At 40.3% G+C, this 27,198-nt stretch overlaps 1 protein-coding gene across 1 annotated transcript in view; it reads right to left on the bottom strand.

The window, feature by feature from the left end:
• The window catches only part of FBXL7 (F-box and leucine rich repeat protein 7), a gene marked incomplete at its 5' end in the record, with an annotated part of 194,381 nt that overhangs the window by 146,994 nt on the left and 20,189 nt on the right, over window positions 1-27,198 (bottom strand). The window lies entirely within an intron of this gene.

The raw sequence follows: 27,198 nt of genomic DNA, 5'->3' as shown, positions 1-27,198 counted from the left end.
GCTCACTCTACTCAATCTCAGTAACTACTAACAGGGAATACACTCTGCTCCGCAACAGGAACCCGACCAATCACCAATACATAAGATAATTCTAGAGACAGGAAAGGTAATGAATACTGTTACATTTTAAGAAGTTATCTCTCCCCACAAACACTGCATTGGCGAAGCCTCTAAGAGCTATGCTAGTTTTTGGACCAAAATTAGGCTGTATGCAGAAAGTTAGCTGACACCATGTTTCTGTCACTTGAATAAACCTATAATCACAGGAATGTTAGCAAGAGACTTTTCTGATCTGTTATTTCAATCAAGCATTCCTTGGGGTTCTGGGTTACAGTATGCCTGGTTTTCATAACATTTAGATGTAAGGAGGAGGTCTGCTTTTTAAAGGTACCACAACAGAACAAGGATTTAAGTTTTAATGGGAAACGACTGGAGAATGTGCAAACGTAGGTTGCTTCACAACCAAGGTACTGCCACTTAATCCGTCAGCCAGCCCTAGAGAATCATTCTCCACATAAAGTTGCTTAAGTTAACATGCTCAGATTTGAGAGATGATTGTGGAGTGAAAGGATATTAAAAAGGCCAGAAGGAAGTAAAAAAATAAATGGCTAAGGCTAGTAGTTGGGTGAGGTGAAGAGGAGAGGGGAAAAAAAAAAAAAATAAAATAAAAAGGGTATTTTCAGTGATTCACTAACTGCTTTTTACATTCCTTTAAAAAGTTAAGCAAACCCCAGAAGCAGTGCCTCTAGAATATCACTTCAATTGCTCTCAAGCTGTGACATGAGTTGGAGTAATGGACTGTGGTCTTTGTAGAAATGACTGCCCCAAAATAGCTCTCCAGCTAAGGCAACTAGGGTTGTGGTAGAAGAAAGGCAGACGAGAAAAGAGAAGGATAAATGTAAAATGCTTTTTCCCAGGAAGAGGCCAGACAACTTGGAACACCTGCAATAGCTGATAATCAAATCATTAATGACAAGAAAGGTATTTAGATGGTATTGGCACTACCAGCAACTCTTCATATACCAAGCACTGCAACTGCAGGGGCAGAAAACAAACTTCCAGGGAGTATCAGCACTCCTTAACAGATTAATAGAAAGAAAAAAACCAACCACAACAAAAAAGACCAACTGGAAAAAATATTTTCTCGAAGCAAATAAACAGGATTTCCTCTAAAAAATAAAAAATCTTTTTGGGGGAAAAGGAAGTCAGCGATACCAAACAACAGCAGAGTTGCTAGCTGGTCAACTGTGGCATAGGTTGTTTACATAAAGTTTATGCTTCCTGTGGCTACATACCTCCCTCATTAACATCAATAATATTTCTATTTACACCACATACAAGCAAGCTTCCAGGAGCACAACAGAAATATTTTACCCACTGTAGGGTGCTGATTTCCAGTACATCCAATAGCAACATAGTATTTACAATTGCACACTTCTGTAGAAACTGTGAAATGCCAGATATAAGACCAGATATTTGCCATTTAAATCTACTTGAACTTTAAAATATTTTAACTCCTTGTGAGAAGTTAAAACTAGAAATTAAGAAAAAAGAATCCATAGCGGTTACTGCTTTGGTTGGATACCAGTTCTTCCTGCAATTATACTTTTAATATTTTACGATACTGTTAGAGTCTTGTCTTACTGTATACAACCCCAAAACAAGCGTTCTTCCTCACTTCCTCACTTTGAAACTCTCCATTCAGGTAGGGGGGAAGCAGGAGATACTTTCTAGTAAATTTTCAATGTGTTTTAAATAGACTAGAAGACACTATATCTATTCTTTTAATGCAAAACAAAGCCATTCACTTCTAATAGGCTAGATTTGGCTACTGCAGACTCATGTACACATGCAAGAGCTAACACATAAGAGTATCTAAGCATTCTCCACACAACTTGGGTTTGATAATGGGAGAGAGTGCACCCTCAGCAAGTTCCCAGATGATACAAAACACGGAGGAATGGTTGATACACTGAGAGGTTGCTGCCATTCAGAGGGACCTCATCAGGCTGAGAAAAATGGGCTGACAAGAACCTCAGGAAGTTAGGCCAACAGAAGTAAATGCAAAGTCCTGCATCTGGGGAGAAATAACCCCATGCACCAATGCATGCTGAGGACTGACCAGCTGGAATTGTCTTGACAGAGAAAGACCTGACAATCCAGGTGGACACCAAGCTGAACATGAGCCAGCGATGGGCCCTTGTGGCAAAGAAGGCCAACAGCACTGTGGGCTGCATTAGGAGGACTGATCCTTCTCCACCTCTGCTCAGCACTGGAGAGACACATTTGGAGTGCTGGGCCCAGTTCTGGGCTCCCCAGTACAGGATAGGTAGAGATATACTGAAGAGATTCCAGAGAAAGGCCATGAAGATGAAGGGACCGGAGCATCTCTCCTAAAAGGAAAGGCTGAGAGAGCTGGGACTGTTCAGCCTGGAGAAGAGAAAGCTCTAAGGGAATCTTACCCATGTATATAAATACCTGAAGGAAGGGTGTGAAGAAGAGGGAGCCAGGTTCTTTTCAGTGGTGCCCAGTGACAGGAAAAGAGGCAATGAGCACAAATCAAAATATAAGAAACTACATTTAAACATAATATTTATTCACTTATTTATTTTACTGTGATGATGGTCAAACACTGGAACAGGTTGCACAGAAAGGCTGTGGAGTCTCCATCCTTGGAGATACTCAAAACCCAAAATGGACATGGCCATGAGCAGCCTGTTTTAGTTGACCCTGCTTTGAGCACTGAGGTTGGACCAGATGATCCACAGGTCCTTTCCCACTTCAACAATTCTGTAATTTTATAATTCAGGTACCTCTGAGAGGACAGTGTTTTGTACAACAGTAGGCTGCGTTAATCACCCCATGATTTCAGTGCTTCTATGAAAAATTCATTATACAAATGCCTTTCCAGCTGACTACACCAGTTTTTACCACACATTGATTTTTTGCCTTTAATAGTAGCAACTTAGTAGTAAAGTACTAGATCTTACTATGTGACCACTACAAGCTTACATATCCAACAAATATATATGCAAAATAGCTGCAAAAATAGGTCTCAAAGATGTTGTGTTTTTTTCCTTAGACAGCTTATCTTAATCAGGCTCTTTAGGGAAGATCTGCAGGCAGATGCACTAGTAATGAATAACAGCAAAAGTAGTAGCCACCTTCTGTGACCCTTAACGTACACCAAGTTAAACACTCAAAACTAAACAGACATGAAAGAAAGTAGGCCTGTCATGAAGGGTTCATTCTCTGAAAACCACATCAAGAAAGGTCTGTAACAATAGGGAGCATTTCAATAAAAATGCTGTAAGCAGAAGTTCAGTGTCAGAGGAGACACCATCTAGTCCTCAAGGCAGAAAACACCTGACTCGACAGAGAAGCCTTTTGCCATGCCATATTTGGTGCCCACATACTGGTTTCAGGAAGCGTGTCGCAAGGCAAAGGAAAGAGGCAAATTATGATTTAGTATACAGGACCGGTGCTGCCAAGCATTCAGCAAGTAGCGTAAATTCCCAGATCTCACGCTCACCTGAGCTCATCTGAGGCAGGGTTCTTCTGCAGTGCTTTTCTCAGGGCATTATCTGCTTAATATGCCATGTAAATTCAAAGACTGCTGATTTCCCTAATGCCATAGGAAAACTTGATGTGTAGCATAACACTAGTCTTCAGAGATCAGTTCATCTCTCTAATTTAAAAAGTGCACTGAGAAAGTCATAGCAAGTAAATATAACCTGACAGGGGTTCTAACGCAATGACAACTAGAAGGATCAGAGGGCAATATTGCAAAGACTACGGAAGTAATGACTGTATTTGACCCTCTGCTTAAACAAATTAAAGGCCTGCCAAACGTTTCCCTAGCATGACTTGGGATTGTCTAGAGTTTCCCTCATACATTCAACAGTTTTTTATTTCAAAGCCAGAAGCTGCAATCCAAAAGGAAGCAAACGGCACTGTGTTAGTAGGTAGATATGGTGGAAGAAAGCATTTTCCTACAATACAACATAATTCACACCAGGAGGGAAGGTAGCATGGACTTCACCACACCTGCAAAGAATCACACAGCTACACAGTTGCAATTCAAATCATGTCTCTGACCTGCTTCTGAAGAAGTAAGACTATGGATATCTTTTTCCATATACTAGTGCCAAAGCCTTACAATAGTCACAGGGACAAGATTCCAGCCATCTAACCTAGTATGCTATTTCCTACACATTTTATTTTGATCCTGCTGGAAAGAAAATTAGAATAAGGCGAGCATGTAACAGATACTTCCCCTGAACACCATCTCTGCCTCCAGCTCTTTGTAGCCCAAGGAATTTTTTTAGTCCTAGCTGTCTTTGTACTCAGTAGCCCTATAGTCCTATTAAATCTACCTTGGCTCTTTTTGAGTCATGACTATTAAAATAATGTGTTCCATTTTGTTTTTATCACAGATGGTTATACTGACTAAAACATTAGGTTTGTTTGTTTAATAGAAGTGTTTGCATCTTCAGTTTTGCTATCAGAACAGAATAAATAGCTATATAAATAAAAGACGTGATACAGACTATCCAATGAAACATTATTAGATGACTAGAAACATAACTACATGACCTTTAAAGGTCCCTTCCATCCCAAAGCATTCCATGATTCTATGAATATTAGAAGGTTGTGCATGTAATTGCACGGTCTTACTCCATATTTCAATATTGCTGAAAAAAGCAATAGCTTTTCCCAGCTGCTTGTATACCTAGTCATAATCTTTTTTTTTTTTCAAAAGCATACTGATTAGAGCAGTATTTCTCCAAACACCTCTATCAATGTATTTCAGGCTGTCAAAAACTTGCAGGACATAAGTAAGACTAAACACACGCAAGGCATCTTAGCCAAATGGAAGCATTTGGTAAACACTGGAAAGGAAACAGCATGAACTGCTGAAAAGCTAACTGTGGATTCTGCCAGTCACAATCATGCTGAGAAGTGTCAAAGACATCACATGTCAGTCAGAGCAGAAGCAATGCAATTTAAACTTACCCAGGAAAGTACAGTCTATAACCGTCCAAGACTGAAAACCCATTTTCAGAAGCACGTATGCAAAGCCTGTCCTATTACGGACAGTGTTTCTGACTGTATAACTATCACCTCTTCTGTTGCATTTTGTTATTTTCCTCATTGCTACTGCACACCCAGCCAGCATCATCAGAGGCTACTTGAATTATGTGATGCAAGTCATAAGATACACGGGGATCATTGACCTCTGTGATAGATGAAGGTATGTCCTGGCAGTGAGTCCCTTTCACTCTGCTGTGGAATAGTTTTACTAGGTTTTTTGCAGCACATTTGCTCTTGAATTCTGATGTATGGGCATTTTTGTGCTGCATTTTACATGCCCTTCTAAGATCTCATACAAACAGGCTGGATTCTTATATGCCTAGAAAATAAGAGCAGTATTACTCTACCAAGTTTTAATCCAATGACACCTGCCTTCAGCCCGCAATAACTGTTACCTCAGGAGTTAAATGGACAGTAGGGCCAAATCCACTGTTTGCCATGCTGAAGTGAAACATTAGACGAAATGCAAGAACAGAAAACCAAAATGTAATAATTCAGAAAAAAGAGCAAAAAGCAGTAAAGCCCAGAATAAGAGCCATTAATATTTTTAATTGTCCAAAAGCATTATATTGCAATGACTTTGATGTATAGAAGTCTGAAAAATTTTACTTAAGCCCTCAATTCTTATACAAATGACATTAGTCAAATTCAACTTCTCAACATGAAAGGGCATACGCGTATGGCTTTTCTAGCAGATGATCATTACTTTCTCTTTTATCTCTTCAGCCAAGATTTTTTTAATCAAATATATGCCAATTACATCAAGAAGAGATCCAGGGGAAAAAAAAAATCCAAACCTCAAAGCATCAGAGATCATGCAAGAGGAAAGAAAAATCTTTTCCTTCTCCAGTTTCCATGACACACATTATGCTGGTCCAAGTCTCCAAAACCTCAAATGTGTCTCTTTAGAATCTGCACCTCCAGAGACCGCAGACTCCTAGTATCTTTCTAAGTATCCTCATGGAAATCAGCAGCCCGCTGTGATACTTCGGCTTTGAGGATATATGGCATCCTTCAGAGATGCAATGTACCAATTCATTTATCCAAAGTAAAAGCAAAGTTGATCTATACACTTTGGACACTCATTCTCCTTGGACTTTACATTTCTACCAATGGAAATTAGATATCATAAAACTGGTTTCATTAATAAACTTAACTGCTGAGCAAACTGCCACTGATTTAACATTGAAGTTACCTACCTACAAGCGTTGTCACTCACTGAACTGCTTTCAGGATAGGTTGTACGTTAATTTACAAATCTACGTTGCCCTTCTGCCCTAGAATCTTAGGAGTAGGGTTCTCAAGTAATTTTTTTTTCAAACCAAATTAAAACACATGCCAACATAACACACACACGGGCTACAAATTTCATTCCACCCAACATTTGTCAGGATGTGATAAAAAAAAGCAGTAATCTGCACAAACTCCAACCCCGAGGAAACAAGCTGAACATTTCACAGGAAGCACACTGAAGACTGAAGAGTTTGCAGATATGTGGTAGCACTGGCCCTTCAGGACAATATTTCTTAAAACTTTCAAGAGTACAATCTCCACAAACATTTTTACATTATTTTTTATTTTTAAATCATAACTCCAACTTCCAGGATCACTTAATTTGGCTGTGAAATTTGGCATAACTTAGCTATGAAATAGTATACTTAGTTCTGCAGCATTTCTGTAAGTTTTAAGCTAAATTTCAACTCAGGCCACATAGGCCAGTTTGGCCTTCATTACTCTTCTTCCAGTCACCGCCTTCCTCACCTTTTCAAGTATCACAGCATGTTTCAAAATCTCCTGCAAACACTAACAGAGCATAACTACTATACTAAAGCATCTCTTGAGTTAAATCCAGTTGGCAGCTGGTCACAAGTGGTGTTCCCCAGGGCTCAGTGTTGGGGCCAGTTCTGTTTAATGTCTTTATCAAAGATCTGGATGAGGGGATCGAGTGCACCCTCAGTAAGTCTGCAGACGACACCAAGTTGGGTGGAAGTGTTGATCTGCTGGAGGGTAGGAAGGGTCTACAGAGGGACCTGGACAGGCTGAATTGATGGGCTGAGGCCAACTGCATGAGGTTCAACAAGGCCAAGTGCCAGGTCCTGCCCTTGGGTCACAACAACCCCATGCAATGCTACAGGCTTGGGGAGGAGTGGCTGGAGAGCTGCCTGGCAGAAAAGGACCTGGGGGTGTTGGTCGACAGCCGGCTGAACATAAGCCAGCAGTGTGCCCAGGTGGCCGAGAAGGCCAATGGCATCCTGGCTTGCATCAGAAATAGTGTGGCCAGCAGGACCAGGGAGGTGATCGTTCCCTTGTACTCAGCACTGGTGAGGCCGCACCTCGAGTGCTGTGTTCAGTTTTGGGCCCCTCACTACAGGAAGGACATCGAGGTGCTGGAGCGTGTCCAAAGAAGGGCAACAAAGTTGGTGAAGGGTCTAGAGCACAAGTCTTACGAGGAGCGGCTGAGGGAACTGGAGTTGTTTAGTCTGTAGAAGAGGAGGCTGAGGGGAGACCTTATTGCTCTCTACAACTACCTGAAAGGAGGTTGTAGCGAGGTGGGGGTCGATCTCTTCTCCCAAGTAACAAGTGATAGGACGAGAGGAAACGGCCTCAAGCTGCGCCAGGGGAGGTTTAGGCTGGATATTAGGAAAAACTTCTTCACCAAAAGGGTAGTCAAGCACTGGACCAGGCTGCCCAGGGAAGTGGTTGAGTCTCCATCCCTGGAGATATTTAAAAGACGGGCAGATGTTGTGCTTAGGGACATGGTTTAGCAGTGGACTTGGCAGTGTTAGGTTTACTGTTGGACTCCATGATCTTAAATGTCTTTTCCAGCCTAAATGATTCTATGATTGATTCTATGATTGCAGGGAGGCAGTCACCTTACTAATTTGTAATGTCTTCTAGGAATTTTTATCGGGTGCTGGTAGCAGCGGCGGCGCGGCGCTGCAGGGGCGGCCCCTGTGAGGAGCGGCCGGGGCGGCCCCACACCGGCCCCAGCCGGTTCCCGCCGGCTCCAGCGGCCCCAGCGCCGGGCCCAGCTGAGCCCCTCAGCCCCGGGCGGGCGCCTCAGAGTAGCAAAGCCTTGAGACACGGCCTCTTGGTATCGCCTTTTTTAATCAGTGTTAGAACAAGATTCAGCAAGTCACTTGCAAGGTGAAGATGTAATACCGAGGGCAATAAGGATTGGTGTAATTCTTATGTAAATACAACTGTGAAGTTCTGCAGCTGGTAAGATATAATGGTTTATCCATTGTACTGCAAAATGCTTGAAAAATTTATATAAAAATGCATGTGTGGGATTGAATTTTTCGGAACTGTTTCGCAGAATGTTTCTTGCTAGCAAGGCAAGCCTATTCAGAGAGGCTGGATTAAAAATGTAAAGCTTAAGTAAGATTGTTCATATAGACACAGACTCTACTTGCTGTGCCCCGCTGGAAGTCTACTGGGTTTGTAGTTGGGACGTTCTTAACTCATATATTGGTGCCAAATAACTCACTATGATTTCAGAATGGCTAAAGACTTTACTTAATGAAGTCTTCAAGTGGACTCATCTAATTAATGATTAAAAAGGGGCAGGGCACATATTTTAGTTTTCGCAAGTAACCTATCTCACTCCTGTACCTTTGCCTCCCCTGTGTAACAGTTGATGATATCGATCCCTTTTCCAGAATTTCAACACTGACTGATGAGGCTCGTTAACCAAGAACTGCTAAATGGGACTACTAAAGTCACCATAATTTTTGAAGATAGTACACCTCTGCTTATAAAAGCATTTCACAATACAGAGTGACGAAGACCACATACCACTGCTGAGTTTATAAAGAAGTAGTAATGTGTTATAAACTACTCTGGTACAAGGCCTCTCTTTGAAGCCTATTAAGCAGCCTCCATGCCAGAAGATAATGCTAATTTGCAGCCAGACTTTGCACCCACTCCAAGTGTTAAGCTCTACATTTCAAACACTGGTAAAAGCTTGTGAACAATTTAGTCTAGGAGGTAAATATTATTTAAGTAATGCTGCCTGAGAAGGAAAGAATGCAAGTACGTTTCTTACTTGAACGCAAAGTGAGAAAACAAGATGAGAAATCTCTAACATCCTCTTTTTATTAGTTAACAGGACTATTGTGCCTCATGACTGAGTCTTAAAATACTACCTTTCACTGAAATGGCTTAGCCTGTACTCCAAAAGCGGTTCCTACTCTGTAGCCTTCTATTTTGCTGCAGAAACAGGGCAATAAAACTTTGGCCTTCCTACCAATCACAGAATTTTCTTAGAAGCTGTTACATTCATTCAATATTGGGCTTTTTACTACAAATTGTCTTCCAATCACCAACATGTTTTAAGAAGGGTATTTACTGAAGACAGGCTGTTGTAAAGTTTAGTTAGAAACGCTTCCTTAGTATATACTGCCTAACCTTAACTCTACTATTTTAATCCAACAGCGGAAAATAATTATTAAACCAACACAAGAAATTAATAAACACAATTGAGTCAGAGCAAAACAAAATGCTGGGTTTGGCTTTATACTGTCTTTGAGAATGCCACTTCATTGCCAAGTTCTCCACTAATGGCTGCTTCAAATTTGGTTTTCCCCAACTCCACTGAAATTTAAACAAAATTCTCATCCTTTATATTCAGGAAAGGCAATGGCTAGTCAGTTCAATACCAAACATAAATTGGTAGAGACTTCATTTGCATGGTACCACATAAGATGTGCCAGTGGGTGGAGGTAGCCCAAGAGGATAAACTCCAGTATAAATTCTGAAGTGGCTGCAGGAATGCATCAGGCATTTGGTATACGTCTGAATTTCACTAGATAGTAACATACTGTTTAGAAGTCCAAAATCAAAACCACCAAATATATGTTTGTTTTCCACAATAATACTATTTACACTTAATATCTGTGTTTAGATTTTCACAAGCAACTAGTCCCAGCATTTGAACACAAAAGGTTAATATTAAACTTGAACTATCAATTTTACTGCTCATTTAACTTATAGCACAAAAGTTACAATATTCTCAATGATAATTTTCATCCATTTATTAGAACTGCATCGAATGCATGCACTAAAACACAAAGTGCCTATTACTGCTGCAGGAACAGACACACAATGTTCACAGTCAAAAGTAGTTGTGAATGTTCTGGTATCAAGGCCCAGCTATCCTGCTTACAGCTTATAAGACATCATCAATCTCACAGATGGAGTTTTAATCAGCACTTAAAGATGTAACTACAGGGCATGCAGAACCTTTTCTTTAATACAGTGTTTAGTCCCCAGTCATGCCTCATCTGTCCATCCAAGAGGAAGCCTAAAAGCAAAGTTACCCAGTCCATCTGGCTGCACAACTCCACTTGCTCATCTGTGAGGAGGATCCAAAGCACGTCTTGGTCCCAATCCACTTCCCAGCTCTCAACCTGTTTTCAATAGCTGACTTTTATCTCTTCTACTGAAATCTTACTACACATTACTCTGTTAACTTCTCCAGACCTTTTCCTGGCTGGCTAAGTTTTCACCAGTCCCTGCTTTTAGCCTCCCTTGTGGACTTGGTTTTTAGCATGACTAGTTTGCAGAGCACCACTTGGGAAAGCTTGACAAGTGAAGGCAAATTCTCCAACTTACCAAACCAAGCACAGCAGCAGTAGCACAGAGCAAAAGCAATTGGTATGACATCTGTCAAGCTTGACTGAAGTCTAGATTTTTATGTAAGTCTTTCCACCCAAATAGGAGCTTCTGCATGTGCTTAAGTCAGGTGATAGATCTCCAAAACCTCACCTATGGTATCAGTATTCCCACAGCCTACTTTTGATGTAATTGTCTGAAACCTAACAAAGTTTGGCTATCATGCTGAAAATATTCACGCAGAAGTTTCTGCTAAAGGTGTTTTACTTTCCTGGTCTGATACTAAATTGGCACAATAAGGTATAGCATGGATTGCAGATCTGATTAAAAAAAAAAAAAAAAGTAATTCCTTTTTCCTGTACCTTAGTCACGAGCTGAATTAGCAAACTAAACATTCTTCCTATAACTGCATGACTGCTAAATCAGGTACAGTGGAAGCAGAAGGAACCCACAGCTGGGGGTGGCTGCTGCAGCAGTGCTGGGGGAGCAGCTCTTTTGGCATAGTACATAGTAACACCACAATAGCCAACCTCAAAATAGCCCCCAAATTTTCAGTCTGAATGTTGACAGCTGGTTAAGTCAGAGTCAACAGTAAAGAGGTGAGGAAGTGAAATACCTTTATCGAGGCAGCGTATGAAGTACTCTGGTATCAATGTACACTGTGAAAAGCGATGAGAAAATCTTTCACATGACAATACAGATCTGAAAGCCTAAGACGACTTTTTTAAGTAAAGAAGAACAAAGGAATCTGACAGCTAAGGAAAAACAGACAAGGATCACTTTACTGCTTTAGATAAGCACAGTCACTTCCAGCTTTTCTTCACTGGTGGATACAGGGAGGGGGACAGGGGGAAAGGAAGTGGCTGACTCAAAGATGCCAGTAAAAGGAGACTTTCAAAAATTGTGGGATTATGAAAACTAAACCAAACAGATTTGCGAAAGAGGCATACAGTGATACAAAGTGGTATCTTAAAGGCAATTAAAAGGAGATAACCTGCACTTGGGAAATATGTCTATATTTTTTCTATTGACCATCAGGTTTGGCGAAGTTACGAGCCATGTACTAGCAGGTTCAGAAACCAAACTGATCAGCACACATAACCAGATTAAAAACAATTAAGAGTATGAAAGAAGCTATGCTTACAAAAGAAAATTGAATCAAACTAAGGCTTCACACTGTACATTTGAAATCAATTTTGAATTTCACCAAATTCAGAGAAAAAGGAGGAAGAAATCTAAAGAAGCTCTAACGTTGCACTAACCACAGAATGTCTGGCAATGTTAGCAAGCAGAATAAATAAATAAAAAAATCAGACAGGTACTGGGAGGTTTGTTTGTTTTTAACACAGTTTTAACAGATCACTATTATAATAGAAATAATTCCATTATTCCTATTGAAAACTCTCTGTAGTTTCAATTGCATAACTTAATGGTTTTAACTTCATATGGAGACTGTGCACACTACAATTTGCTGCCGCAGTCACTGCCTGAACACTGGGAATAGATGGTTATCCAAAACAACACAGAGGCTCATCTATCCCCAGAATATGAGCAGGATAGTAATTCCCCATAGAAATAATGTGGATTTCAGTGCCAATTAGCATTTTTGTTTCTTCTGCAGCATTATCTATATTTCAGCTGTCTTCCACATAAACCTTCCTTTCAGAGAACATGGAAACATGGCATGGAAACTCTCAGAAGAGTGAAATATAAATGCATCAGCCACAAGATACTAGAATTTTCTCATCTATTTTAAGCATAGCATACTCCAAGGTATCCCAACAGACTAGCAACAAAAAGACAAAGGACACTTTTTAGCCTGCCCTACAACCTTCACCAGGGCACCGTTATTTATAACCCATACAGGTATTCAGTGGGGGAAGGACACATTAAGGCAAAAATGAAGGTTGCTAATATCTACCCTGTTAATTAATCAGTAATTCATTTTGAAATTTTTGTTCTCACTATTTACTAGTATGTGTGCCACTGGCATAAAGATTGTTTGGTTATAATTTGAGGATAAAAAAATCCCTTCTGAAGTGTATCTGCGAAGCTCAGATTGAACCGAGTAATTCTGAAAAAATTTTAGAACAGCACTGCTTTCAAAAGTGTTTTATCCCATATCTTTTTTGAAAAGGCATGCTTCAGTCCTCTTTCTTTCCTGCAGTACAGACAAGAAATAATTCTGTTATTAGATATGATAAATCATACTTGTAGTATTCAGTATTAGCACCTCATTAGGGGAAAAAAAATATTGAAACTAGGGTACATCTGCAGCAGATGTAAAGAGAGCAGAAACAACAGGACAGCCACGACTAGCCAGAGCCAAGATAAGCAGCTGGAAGAAAGGTAAGGACAGCAACTGCTTAACTGCCAGAGTAGCTCATACAGTTCAACTTTAACCAGCCTAGACTTCTTGCATTTAAGACAAAACCAGAAAAGATAATGAGAAGTAGATTAGGTCAGTAAAATCACAAGAGCCTTTGACAATGATGTAGAATTGCCAGGACACTGGAAGCCAAAGGGGTTAGCCCCATTTATATACAGTGGGTGTGTTTGTGACCATGACACATGACAGTCCAAACAATAACTAGCTCAGGACATTTTTGTCTGGATGGTTTCTGGGAATCAAAAAGCATACCAGGAAAAAGTTACTACTGTTATGGCCTGGAAGGCACTGTTAGCCCAGTCTATTCATGCCCACCACCTCCCCTCAGGCCTCCCCCCACCTGCCCACAGCCCAGGACCCCATTTCAACCTCCTAGGGCCATCAGTCCCTGCCCCAGTAATGCTGCAGCAGGGCCGGTCTCCAACTCCCCACATCCCTGCCCTGTGCCACACCGATTCTTGCAATGTTCATTTATTAATGCTAAGTTTCTTCCTCTGACCCAACTCATCACCTGTACAGAAGGGCGGACGGAGGAAGACACGATGCTTGCATTGATATCCTGTCCTGTGACACCAGGTCTTCACCACACCTACTGCAGTGTCATGTGAGCACCTGAAACACTTGGTGTAACCTCAGTAAATCACCTCTGCTTCTTGACCGCACTTTAACATGCATGTTTTAATTAAGCAGTACTGGTAAAAACTAACAAAAGCCACACAAAGAAATATGAAAAAAAAAAAAAAATCCTCTGAAATGATCCAACAAAAAACATTTTTAAGTAAGGGAGTTGCTAAAAGTTCAGAGAGGGCATATAAAGTGGTACAGTTGCTTATGGCAATGCAACAGCAATGAGTACAGAAGAAACAGTTCATTATCTCAAAAAAAGGATGTCAAGAAGGGTTGGTAAGATGGGAATGAAACTAGAAATCCAAATGGGGCTGTCAACTGGTCTTAGGTTAATGGAAAACACAGACCAGGCTCTGTGGTCAACAGGCTAAGGTCCAAGCGCACTATCTGCAAGCTCCTACGGGTTCTTTCCTTGCATAAACTTCCACTCAATTATTCATTTTAATGTTTTTTGCATCATTCTGAAACTGACTACACTACCTATGTAGTGCAATGAAGGGACACGGCCCCATTGGCTCTATTCAAGGGTTAGCACCTTATTTCTTGTGACTTTGAAAGATGTGACCTGATGAACCAAAATGAAATTAAGCAGACTCCAGAACAGCAGCCTTTATGGCAGACCTGTGAGGCCAGAGTATCCTAGCATAAGTGAATACTTTTATTGTTGAACAAAATAAAACTCAACTTTTTCCAGTTCTTTCAGTCTCTCTGGTTAGCTTCATTTTGCTGAAAGCAGTCATCACTGCTAACTCACTTCTGTAAGAACTACTCCAACTCCTTGATCACAATCTGTCTGACAAGAAACATCCTCAATGCGACTTTAAAGCGTCGAGTAGAGAGGTCTGACAATTTAACCATTTGGGATGTATTTTGCATCTTACTGCATTTGCTCCAACCTGTCTAATGATTTCTAGCAACTAAGTTTAATAAAATTTACAATCACGTTAGTAAGTTTTTACTAGCAGACAGAGCAAGTCTGGACTTTCCTATGCAAAAGTAGAGCACGGAGCAGAGAAGTTACGTCCTGGGAACTGAAGACAGTTGTGTATTTCCTCCCACTCCCTCCTTTTTGAAAAATCTTGTCTAGTGCCATTTGGCACCTTTCATACCTAAGCACTTCCTTAACTAGTAAGCATCTACTTTTGTAGTTGCAGGCAATAGCAAGCTGCATTTAATTTCCAGGGAAGCATATAGTTTACATGAGCCAGAGGGAAACACCTGCATCTCTCTGGTCTTAGTATGCCCATGGCTGCATATCAGATCAAAACATAGCTGATGTCAAAGAGACACAGGTGCAGGAAGCTTGCTCCAGTGTTCATTTCCACAATATCCTTTTAAAAGGACAGCTTATCCTTTGCTAACTACACTTAGGAGAGCTGCTAACTGCTCATATGATTTTTTTTTTTTCTAACATATGTTTTAACTAAATGCCACTATAAAATTACAGTTTGAGAAATGCTGCATGCCAAGCCAAGAACCTGACTTACTCCTCTTAAAATTTAGTCTTCAGAAACCATCTGTACTGTGACAACAACGAGCAATACTGCTTGTCCAACCCATTTAGAAGTTTCGCTGATTTATCTCATTCTCCAACCATGCTATTCAGTGCTACATTCAGTGAAAAGTCTAGGAGCTAAACCACTGCTCTAACACAGAAAGGGCCTTCAGAAGGTTTCAAGATACTCTTCTACAAGTTCATTAGTATGTAGTGCAAAATATAATGGAATTGAAATGCAAAGATAATTCCATGTGTCAGGGAGTAATTGCCAATGGGATATGTATTAATACTGAAACACGAGCACCCATTTACTAAAGCTGACTTCTCCAAAACTATACAACATACTGAAGCAGCAATTTCTCACTTAAACATTATCTGAGTACTTCCTCAGGTACTCCTTACCTTTATTAAAGGAAATCTCAGGCTAACGTTTTTCTAAACATAGGTACAAGCCCTACAGCAGCAGGAAGACCACCACAGTCCTACACCAGCCTGGAACAATCAAGCCCACTAACTGCCCAGGGAGTACAGAGTACCCGGACCAGGTCCCAGTGCAGCAGCAGCAGCAGCCTCCCGTGTTACTGCTAACCCCCCGCTTCAGCTATTGCCTTACCTGCACTGATGGTAAGCGATACTTGCAGACACAAATGGAGCAGATCACATTCTTGCACTGTATGTGCCTCAGTGCAAAAATCTGCTGTGTTAGCTCAAGCCAGCTCCAACAGCATTTTAAACCAAACAGGTTGATTTTTCCACTTGAGCCAATAACTGCATGTTCATCTTAAGTGCGCTACCAGAGGCAAGAATACTTAAAATCATCCACACCTGTTTTTTCATTGTCTGCTGCTTCTTTTGACAAAGGTAATGACAAGCTTTATTAGATGTTACTTGCTCAAAACATAAACAGTGACAGTCTGTAGGGGAAGGAAGGGGAACTGAAGAATACAAGAGAAACTTATCCTATGCATGTATCAGAAAATAAGTAGGAATATATGTAAAATGTTGGGTAGCAGAGGTGAGGTGATATAAACAATATTTTCTAAAAAAAAAAAAAAAAAAGGAAACCACACACCAAAAAAACCCACCAAAACCCCTGTGGTTCCAACAGTATGGAACAGATGTTTGTACTAATGGAATGATCATACTGCACCTCTGAAATAAATCAAAATCTACCACGAGAAAGTCACCATAGGAAAATAACTAAGAAGAGTTTTAGACAGTAACACCACTGTTTCTTTTCTAGAAAGGTTCCCTCTGCAACTGTTTTTACTAGGTACAGCACACAAGATATCAGCATGGCACATCTAGTAATTCATAGTTAAACCAGAGAATAAATGCTATTTGAACATCCATGCTTACTTGAAAACTCAGTGAGGGACTTTATTTCTGCATATAAATGCACACAACGCAGATGCATACAATCGAGAAGGAATGTAGTAGTGCTTCCATTTTTAAGATCATTCAGAAATGGAAGTCGTACAATGCAACAACTGCACCCATATGACTTCTTTGAAATTCATGATTTCAGATGTCAGTGAACGCCTCACAGCAAGCTTTCTCACTGATTACTTCTTAAGGTGCAATGCTCCTTGACCTTTTCCTTTGTAATACTGCACACTTTTTGAAGTGAAAAACAGTCTAATTTGAGCCATAGTAATAAAATCCAGCTTCAGAAAGCATCACCATAAAACCTGAAGCTGTTACAGATAGGCATCTGTTAATGACAAACAACTTTGGTAAATAAGTCCACTCACAACTGACTGAATACATTTTTAATCTAATATCTAAAGCATTTTAAAACATACACAAGTATTGAAGATCTTTTGCCAAAGTGGTTTTGGCACACAAAGGAAGAGATGGATACTGAGCATGCATCCACGGGCCTGGGTCAGGCAGAAAGGTCGATCTGTCTCCGAGCTCTGGCTGACAATGCCAGACAGCAGACGCCTTTTTGGCACAGCTATCATATCTGACATTGAAGAAAAGCACACCTCTCTCAGAAAGGACTACTATCACGCCCTTGTCATTATCTCTTACCTTAAAGCCACATAACAACTATTAGTAAATACCTGTTTGAAAAGGAACCTTTTTTGAGGAATCCATTATGTAAAGCTCCATCTGTCACCAGGGTGACCTTTCACTATGTAAAACTATTCCTATTTCAGGGGGATAAATCTCAGCCTCAGCTTTCATTACCCCAACTCCACTGGCTTACGATAGTGCAGACTAACCTTCCTTAAGCATTTTGGCAGTCTCCCTTTCCAAAATAGGCACCACTGATAAAAAACATCTTACAGCAAGAACTCACATTGCTTGCACTGTTCATTTTAAAATTCAACACAATGAAAACTATCCCCAGGGAGTACCTCACACAAGGGAGGTACGACTGGTTGATTCAGACTCATTCATGGTTTACTGTACCCATCCTGCCTGTTGGTCCACTGAAACAAACCAACCAAAAGCCTCTTTCTTCACAGCCTTCAATTCCAGCTACTCCCTAGTGACATCCACCGGTCACAGGCACTTTCCAAAGGTGCCCTTCAAGCTCATGAAATCTCTGCAAAGCTACCTCCCTCTTTGCATCTCTCAGCTGAAGTTGTCCGTGACTTAAGCAGTCTGCCAGTAGGTAGGTGAGTATCTATCAAGCCAACTAGTATTAAATCCTATTAGTTTGCTTAAATCTGTCTTCCTGTATCCATCTGACTCATTCAACACACAAAACAACAAGCTCTGGAGGATTCTAATTTTATTTTATTGCTGCAGTCCAGCAGCAAGAACAACCAGCCCAACCAACATTTCAACTCTGGAAGAGGCCAGGGAAAGATTTTCTCCTTTTGCTGGCAAGGGCAAGCAGTTAATCTTCTAATTTTCACTGAAAAGAGCAGCAGAGAATAAAAACCTCTCTGCAAGTTGATCAAGTACCCACCCCAGTGGGTAAAACAAACTGCCAAGTGACATATAACAGGATCCCTGCAAAGGAATGCAGGGTCATGGTATACTCTATCTTCCACAATGATTTATTCCTTTAAAAAAGTTGTAAAAAATCAGGGAATAAAGTAGGTGGTCATGTCACTCTCTTCATCTAACAAGTCTGCACTGATACAGTGCACTGAACTAGACTGACTTTCATGACAGCATTGTCAAAATCCACAAAAGTATCAGTAAGTGACGGATGACTGAGCTGTGTGCTTACAAATGGCTACTTCTCCTGCACAGGCAGGAGGAAGAGATTCAGTTCACTGAAAACTTTACAAACTGCAGACGACCTTGTTTACTCCTCATCTCTTCATCCCCTTTTGGTCTCTGTTCGAACTGGAAGAACACCCGCCAGAAAGCACAATCCCCATGGTGCATCAGGTTTCTCATCAACACTGACGGCTCGGTCAGAGTTTGCCTGTGGAGAACATTTTAGTTACATCATGCTGGAGTTTGGCAACAGTCCTGGCATTTAATTAAACAGCCGTTTATTGAAGCAAAGCCCACAGTAGGGCAGACCAAGAGACACAGAGACCTGATGATGTGCCTCATAACAGCTCTCTCCCTATGGCCCAGTACTAACTTTGTGAGTAGTCCTGTTCTACCAGAAATGTAACATTTCAGGTCACTGGCTGCCTAAAATCAGGCTAAAGGGCGTGGTCTACACCCACAAGTACAAAAGCCACTCACATTTTCCAAGAGCAGTGAAACTGCAGTTGACTGACTTCAGGCAAATGAAAGCTGTACAGCCAGTTGCCGTAGTTTAACCCCAGCCGGCAACTAAGCACCACACAGCCACTCACTCACTCCCCCCACCCCAGTGGGATGGGGGAGAGAATTGCAAGGGTGAAAGTCAAAAAACTCGTGGGTTGAGATAAGAACAGTTTAATAATTGAAGTAAAATGAAATAAAATAGTAGTAGTAGTAATAATAATAATATAATACAATAATAATATACAAAGCAAGCGATACACTGTGCAGTTGCTCACCTCCCGCCGACCGATGCCCAGCCTGTCCCCAAGCAGCAATCGCTGTCCCCTGGCCAACTCCTCCCAGTTTATATACTGAGCATGGTGTCACATGGTACAGCATATCCCTTTGGCCAGTCTGGGTCAGCCGTCCTGGCTGTGCCCCCTCCCAGCTTCTTGTGCACTGGGCAGAGCATGGGAAGCTGAAAAGCCCTTGACCAGTGTAAGCACTACTTAGCAACAACTAAACCATCAGTGTGTTATCAACATTATTCTCATCCTAAATCCAAAACACAGCACTATACCAGCTACTAGGAAGAAAAAAAATCAACTCTATCCCAGCTGAAGCCAGTATTAGGAAAAGATGGTCTGGGTCCTTCCAAATTGCCTTCTCCTGTGAAAAAAGATCCACAGAGTAGCCTTGCCACCACGGTTCCCTACACACTTAGAAATGTAAGGCCCAACAGGAAGATAACAAAATAGCAAGCATGACAGTCAGAATATTTTAGGCATTTTTACCTATAAAGTGATGAGTTCCCCAGGTTACAGAGAAAGGCCAGCACCATTGTAACAGTTTAAAGACCTCTTGCTTTAACATAGAATCCTTACCCCTGCTGCCAGGTCTGGAAGATAACTTTAAAACTTCATTCCTGTGATCAAGCATTACAACTTCTAGTTTCAGCCTTTTTTTCCCATGACTGATTTATATCCCTCTGAACATGTGTAGAGGAACCAAGGATGACTCCCCAGAAGCACATGCAGAGTAAGCACATCCGCCCAGAACATCTGTTCTACCTCTGGGAGACAAGACCCGTTTCTGGTTTCACAGTCCTGAACACAGCAGTCTTAAAGGAAGTCTACATGGAAGGTAGAGTTCCCATTTCCTACAGATGTTCTGGTTTAAGTCAACATTGCCATTCTGGCCCTCTGAATAGGATCTTTTACACAGGTTCTAGTATTCTTTTATCAAAAATACATTCCCTGATGTACAATAGCCTTTCCCCTGACTCCAGCTATACGCCATGCCATGCTGACAGTGCACGGTCAGTTTAGATTCAAGCAATACACTCTTGATCCTTCTTCTTAGCTGCCTCCAATCAGTGAGATGCCCACTAAAAATTTTACTGTAATGGTCTCCTTCCTGCAGTACTCAGCATTTTGCACCACTGAGTTCATGCCACGTTTGCTTTTCCACGCCACAAAATTCTTTCACTGTAGTATGGTATAGTCCTTTTGCAGCAGGGATGTTTCCCATTGTTATTTACAAATTGCTGGAGTTCATCTAGTTCAATGTCAGTAATGAAAATGTGTAGTCAAGACAGGTCTGAGGGAACAGCGCTAGTAACATCTCCATTGTGGTAACTTCCTCTTGAAAAGAACTTACTATACTCTTCACATCAGCCAAGCTTTTTTTCATTCAAAGACAAGTCTCATTTCAATCCCCATTTTTTTCCCCTACAAGAAGTTGTATCAGGGGATTTAATTAAATTTACACAGGCAAGGCTAATGCACTAGATGTAATCAATTGTCTTACATTTCAACTAGAAACGACCCACCTTTGCCAAGATAGCATCTCTTGTCTGAGTTCACATTTAACTCTTGTGCTTGATCTCTCATTTTCAAAAATGCACAGAATTGGAGAAGACAAAAATAAGGCCAACTACCTGAATCAGTTATTTCCCACTGAGTATTTAATTTGTCCCTTCTCCACTCAAATCACCACCATCTGCTCCCCAACCTGAGAGGCTACCAGAAAACTGCTGCTGTACTGTTTTGTTTTCTTTGCAGCTGTTACCCTATAGTAAAGAGATCTTTGGGCCTCTGCAAAAGAGGATTACCAGCCCAGGCAGGAAGGGGATTCTGAAAGAGGGCTGAAGGGTTACACAGACAAACTGTGTGAATTTTGTTTCCTTAAGCCCTTAAAAGGCCTGTAATAGGCAGGATCTGCACAGGCTGGCCTCGCTCTTTGAGAAAATTCGGACTACCATGGCAGTAGCATTTGCATGCTCAGAGGCTAATGCCTTCTCCCAGGAGACAGGTTTGCAAGGACAACTGGTGGTAGGGGAAAAGGAGATGAGGCAGCAAAGAGCTGCAGTGACCCTGCAGGTACTGGTCAGTAGAAAAGATGCACTCCCTTTCTGAAGTAAACATTAAACATAAGCAACCTAAGGCAGAGCTTCCTTTCATTAATGAACTAAAACTGATACACGTTTGGTTTTGATATAATTTTATACTAAAATTCAGCTTGGCAAGAATAAAAGTTTGAAAATACAACGCAGCAGCAGCATGTTCAATATGACAACCATTACCACAAGCATTACAAAAACCTTACAGCTTCCTATCTGTGAACTGTCAATCATGAAACTTTGATGGCATTTGGAGAGAAAAGGAAGAGTAAGACACCAAATACGTGACAGATCCATTCAAAGGTCTCCTCTCCCTTTACCAAATGTCTTTCAATACAATCTTAAAAAAAAAAATTGTAACACTTGCCACCAAGAATACAAGGTCAATTGAAGACTCATAGGGCTGATCTATGGTCAAACCTCATAAAAATGAACTTGAACTTCTAGTTAACTAAGATTCATACTTGCACATATAAAAATCAAAAGCTAATCACCCACAAAAACAAACAAACACAGCCCCAACAACAACAAAAAAAAAAAAAAAAATCACAAACCAACCAATAACAGCAATAATACCTGCAGCTAAAATTATTAAAATGCTATGAAAATCAAGCTACTTTAAGTCTAACCTACATTTTCAAGAATACCTGATCTTGGTATACAAACACTGTAGTGCTCCAAATGTATGAAAAACTTTGAACGTTTGGCCATGAGAACCTACTAAATTGAGCAATTTCCAGACAAAGTACCTTACAGGGAAGATTGGACTATCTTTACAAGCACATTGCATGTTCAAATGAAAATTTATGGGAACAGGCAACCTTTTAAAAGTTTCTCTGTTGTATGCAATAGCTGCAGTATGGTATTGTAAGTTGTTCTCAAGTCAAGATTGGATTTCTATAGGGCACAGTAGCAAACACTAAATTTTAAATTTAATCCAATATGACATATCAGATTTTAAAGTTCTTGTATGCATAGTCATTTTAATTCTGAAGAGACAGACATTTTTTAAAAAATGGAGGCTAAAATCCTCCACAAAAATCCAGGTACCTGAAGGCTGTCAAAATTCATATGACTGCCATGACTTCAAAACACAATTAAATACACCTTGAAAGTTGATACACGATGTGAATGCAACTTCTACTGTCAAGATTAATAACAGCAGATTATTTTTCTCCGTCTGTTTGATACCAATACTAACTGTATTTCCTGGGTCTTGGCTATGACTAGGCCAATAATTTCCATTCTGCCTAAACAAGAGGCAACAGGAGTCCCAATGACCTTGAGCAAACACCTGTTTCTGTACACCCACATTTTAGATGAGGCTTTTGGAATGTGTTTCCACCAAAGACCACCATTAACTTGCTACATCTGGAGTAGAGAGAAGTACTGTGGCGGGCAGGCAAGACAGAGCACAGCTGAATTAAAACAGAGAAACACATTTGCTTATACAAAAACTTATGCCACTTAGGGCCAGCGAGGCAGAGGTGTCAGATCTCATCTCAGAAAGTTCCTCCTCTTGATCTCTTTGCAACAAAAAGGTATGTAACTACATATGCACTGGTAAATGATATGCATTGGTTGGGTACCTCACACTATACCTATATTATTTCAATAACTACTTACATTTGAGTCAGAATTCTTAAAGAAACATTGAAAGTTCTAACTACGATCTGACTTCATAATGGGTTACAGTATATGCTTAATGTCAGGCATTCCCCACCCGGTTTCCAAACGCAGTCAGAAGCAGTCAAAATGGCTTTTTGCATTCTATTGCCAAATTTTATTTTTAACATAAAGAATCTATATGCTTATTTTCCTTTTGTGTCAAAGGTTACAATAGTTTCGTTAATGGACAGCAATTTTTAACCAGACCTTTCTAAACCTTAACTGCCTTATTATATGCCAGTTACTGTGAGAATTAGTATTACAAAGACTTCACAGTCTACATATCGTTTAGGAGCTCTGCAACACCACTCACATTAAAAACTACCCAAGGACACCTGTGTAGAAGTGAAAGCTGTTGAAATGAACACTAAATGTTCCCTGTAACTGTTCTGACTGCCTAGGAGACCTGCTTCAGAAAAATGTACTAATAGACTAGAGCTCTGTCTTATCTGTAAATACCGGGATCTGTGTAGTCACCATCCTGATCTTCAGGCAAAACCATATTAAGAAAGAGAGGCAACCATGATTACCAGTCAATCTTTGATGTGTTCGTCAATTGTGCAACTGAATAAGCAAATCCTTGGGGATAACAACAACATATTATCAGGGCTTACCACAGACTGCTGTTAGCTCAAATAGTAGAGGTCTTAAATAGTCTAGACAGGCTGCTTAAGATTCTGGATCCTGTGCTGCAGGTGATTTGGACAAGAATATGAACAGAAACAGAAAACTAGCGATAAAAGCAATCCTCAACACATGGACCCTCTAACAGAAGGCATAACTAAGCAGAAAAAAAGAATTTATATGATTTGCTGTTACAAACAAGCAAAATATTTACCTCGATTTTCCCATGGCAGGAAGTCTGAATGCCTGCTTGGAAAAATTTCTGAAGATCCAGCCACACTGGGAGTACACTGTTATATCTACTTATGCTGTCATTTTCCATATGTTTCTTAACTACTATTCATTTGTGTATGAAGTGAGAACCACATCTTACCTCTACATTTTTGGAACTTATCTTTACAATTCCCGTAGTGGTTTTTATTAAAACATTTTTTATTTTTATTTTTAAATGAATCAATCAATGACTGGTAAATCATGCAAATACTTTACCTTTTAATAAAGACGTGGCATTTAACTAAGACATAGTTGGATTACTTCTGTGTTTCCAGAATTACATGATCAACAGTATACCTAAAATTCAGCACATGTAGATCAAAAAACTCTTCAGGCCTAAGTTTCCTCTCCAGTTACACTCCTGCAGAACAAGTTTCCCTGAAGTGGGTTCCCCCCAATTTGAATCACCTATTACAGCTGTTTGCTGATTTAAAATAGGAAGGGCCAGGGCATGCAGAACAATCAGTGTTTCCAGGTCCCAGTTGCTCTGTTTAATCCAGAGCATTAAGATAGATTCCCCAACGTGGGAAGCAGAGCCATGTTGACATGCCTGTGAGTATCTGACGTCCAGCTATCAGGAGCTGTTACTGCCAGCAGACAAAAAACATGAACAAACTGGCCAGTGACAAGAGTACTCCTTGGATAAGAGCAGCAGATGCTGACAGTATTCAGCTTTTAGTAAAGTACCTAAAATATTTAGAGTACTTAGCATTCTTCTTTTATGAGTATAGTCTAGGAGAGAACAACAGTCCTCATTAAGGCTAAAGAAAAATATGACCTACAGAATAAGTCAGAAAAACTTAAACCATTACTACCAGACATTTGTCTAGATATGGACCATCCCATCTTGTGATGGGAAAGAACCTCTCCAAAACACTTTTTAAGTCCTGTATTGCAGGAAATGCTCGCCATACAAAAACCAGTATTCAGGAAAAGCAAGCCTAAGGCAGGATTAGATAATTACAAACAGAGAGACATGCAAGTTATGCAACTTTGAGTCAGAGTGGTTATCAAGCTACAAAATCCGCTTTTTGCGGGATTCAGCCAATAATCACAGATAGTAAATGTGTCCATTTGCCTGTCTTCTATCCTTACCAAGGAGGAAACATAAACCTCACAATCCTTCTTAAACCCCTGGAATGGCTTCAAGTCCATAAAGGAATTCTGCACAAGTTATTTGAAATTCACAGGCCAGATCAACTTCAGAAACTTTTGCTGAAGAAGCAATGTCCATTAGGAACAGCATTTCTTCTCATGCAAAGCTTCTACATGGATGAGGATCTCAGTTTAGACAATTATACCAGCAATAAATGGATTCTCCAATGGTATTTTACCTGATCTGAGGAAATCATTATAGACTACATTTGAAAATGCCCTTTTCCCCGTGTAAGCTAAACTAAAACTAAGAGAGCTTATAGCTGTACCTAGCTGATAGATGAGCTCTCATTATATGTTGACCCTCAGTTTTAAAGGTAGTCTCATTTTTCTGAAGTAGAGCTTTTCAGAAGAACAAGCATACCTTCTGCATGCAAACAGAGGCTTGGACTTGCAGACAAAGTCACTCTCGGTGAAAGCTGTCCCACTCAGACCCATCAAGTACAAGCCAGGGCTTGGAGCTCCATCACTCCCATGTGATACAAGCAAAGTATTTGAGAAAAAGCTATTTCAGGGTAAGATGAACTCAAGCAACGATATGCTTCAAAGCTTTTGCTGTAAAAATATTTTATAAAACCCATCCCTTATTGAGAGCTATTGAAAACAGATGAACAATAAAAATGCTTATGCAGAAAAAATAAAAAGCTTGGAAAAAGGCAGCTTTATTTCTTATCGTCCATAAATCCAATAGTTAGGGATGTACTATACATGTGACAAAATTGAATTTCCAGAACCCTAGAATGGTCCTTCATAGTTCAACGCAAATTCATGGAGCTTCAATTAATTTTATCATCTTGAGAGGAGTAGTTTTCACAACTAGGTTAATATGTTGTCACACAACAAGGCTGTACTTTTGGAGTAGAGCTAGAAAAGCAGCATTATATAGCAAGGAAAAAACAGACTCACCCTCTCTAATGAAATTTCTCATATTGCTGCTGCTCTGGGGCTCAACCACAAGGTGTCAGAAACAAACATTTTCAGATAACTGTAGTGATGCATGATCACAATTTGCAGGATTTATTTTTTAAACACAAAATATGACCGCAGCTTTTTACTTCTGCTGACTACTGGAGGCAGTAGAATTGTAATATTTCAAATAAGGAGCAGTGAAGAATGAACAAGAAAAGCAGACCCACATATCTCTCATTCCTGCTTCAGATATCAGTCATACCACCCACCCCACCCCCCCCCGCAAAAAAAAAAAAAAAAAAAAAAATCTAGCTTACAGGTTCTGTCAAATAACTCTTCATGTGATTGCATTAAACTACTCTTTCTTTGGGATTCACTAAGGGTTACTGTGGAAGATAGGACGCCAGGCTACAGGGATCTCTTGTTTCAGCCAGTACATGTATTTCAGGCTCTGTGCAAAGGTACTTCCAGGAACATCTTTAGAGAGAACAGTCTTGCCCATACAGCCCTTTTCTTCCAGTTCCTACTTCTGCCACTGTTGATAACTGCCATTAAAATCTTAAATTTAAAGCATGAATCATTGGACACACACAGAGTCACTACGCAAACCCTGAGCTCTCAGTCTTGAGAGATGAGCACAGTCAATACACAACATTTCTTAGGATAAGAGCAAATAATTAGTATTAAACTCCGTGACAGAAATACAACAGCACAACACACAGAGTGTTTCTCCAATGTAAACCCATACAAAAAAGTTCCGCTCTGAAGGACAAACACACAGACGCCCATGTGTTACAGAGGAAGGCAAGTAGTCCCACAGCAGCACAGTCTCACAGGTCAAGTACACGTTTTGTGTTAGCAGAAAGCACGCCAATGAATCCCAAGGAATCAATCACCATTTGAGGTTAGTATCAACCAAAAATAAAGACGTTCAAGTCTAAATAGCACTTTTACATCACACATGCATTTTAAGATAAAAGTGGTACTTCGCTACAAATGAGGCATAAAGTACTTTGCAACAATTTATTTTATTGTCATTAAACATTCAAAGAAGCAGCAACTCTAGTCTGTTTACTATGGCCAAATGCCCAGATTTAAATTTTTTTTTTTTTTTCATGCATGTGTTTAAGTTAAAGATTGGACAGTTTAGGCTGCAAGAAAACAGAAGGCAGAAAATGCGAACAACTTTGCCTTGAGACGAGGGGACTTGCAAACCTTGCAGGTCATTTATCTCTACAGCAACATAGGTGAAATTTTGCCAAGACTGGAGATTCC

Source organism: Platalea leucorodia (genome assembly GCF_965183815.1).
Source record: "Platalea leucorodia genome assembly, chromosome: 1".
Lineage (NCBI taxonomy): Eukaryota > Metazoa > Chordata > Aves > Pelecaniformes > Threskiornithidae > Platalea > Platalea leucorodia.
This window is presented reverse-complemented; position numbering and strand designations above follow the sequence as displayed.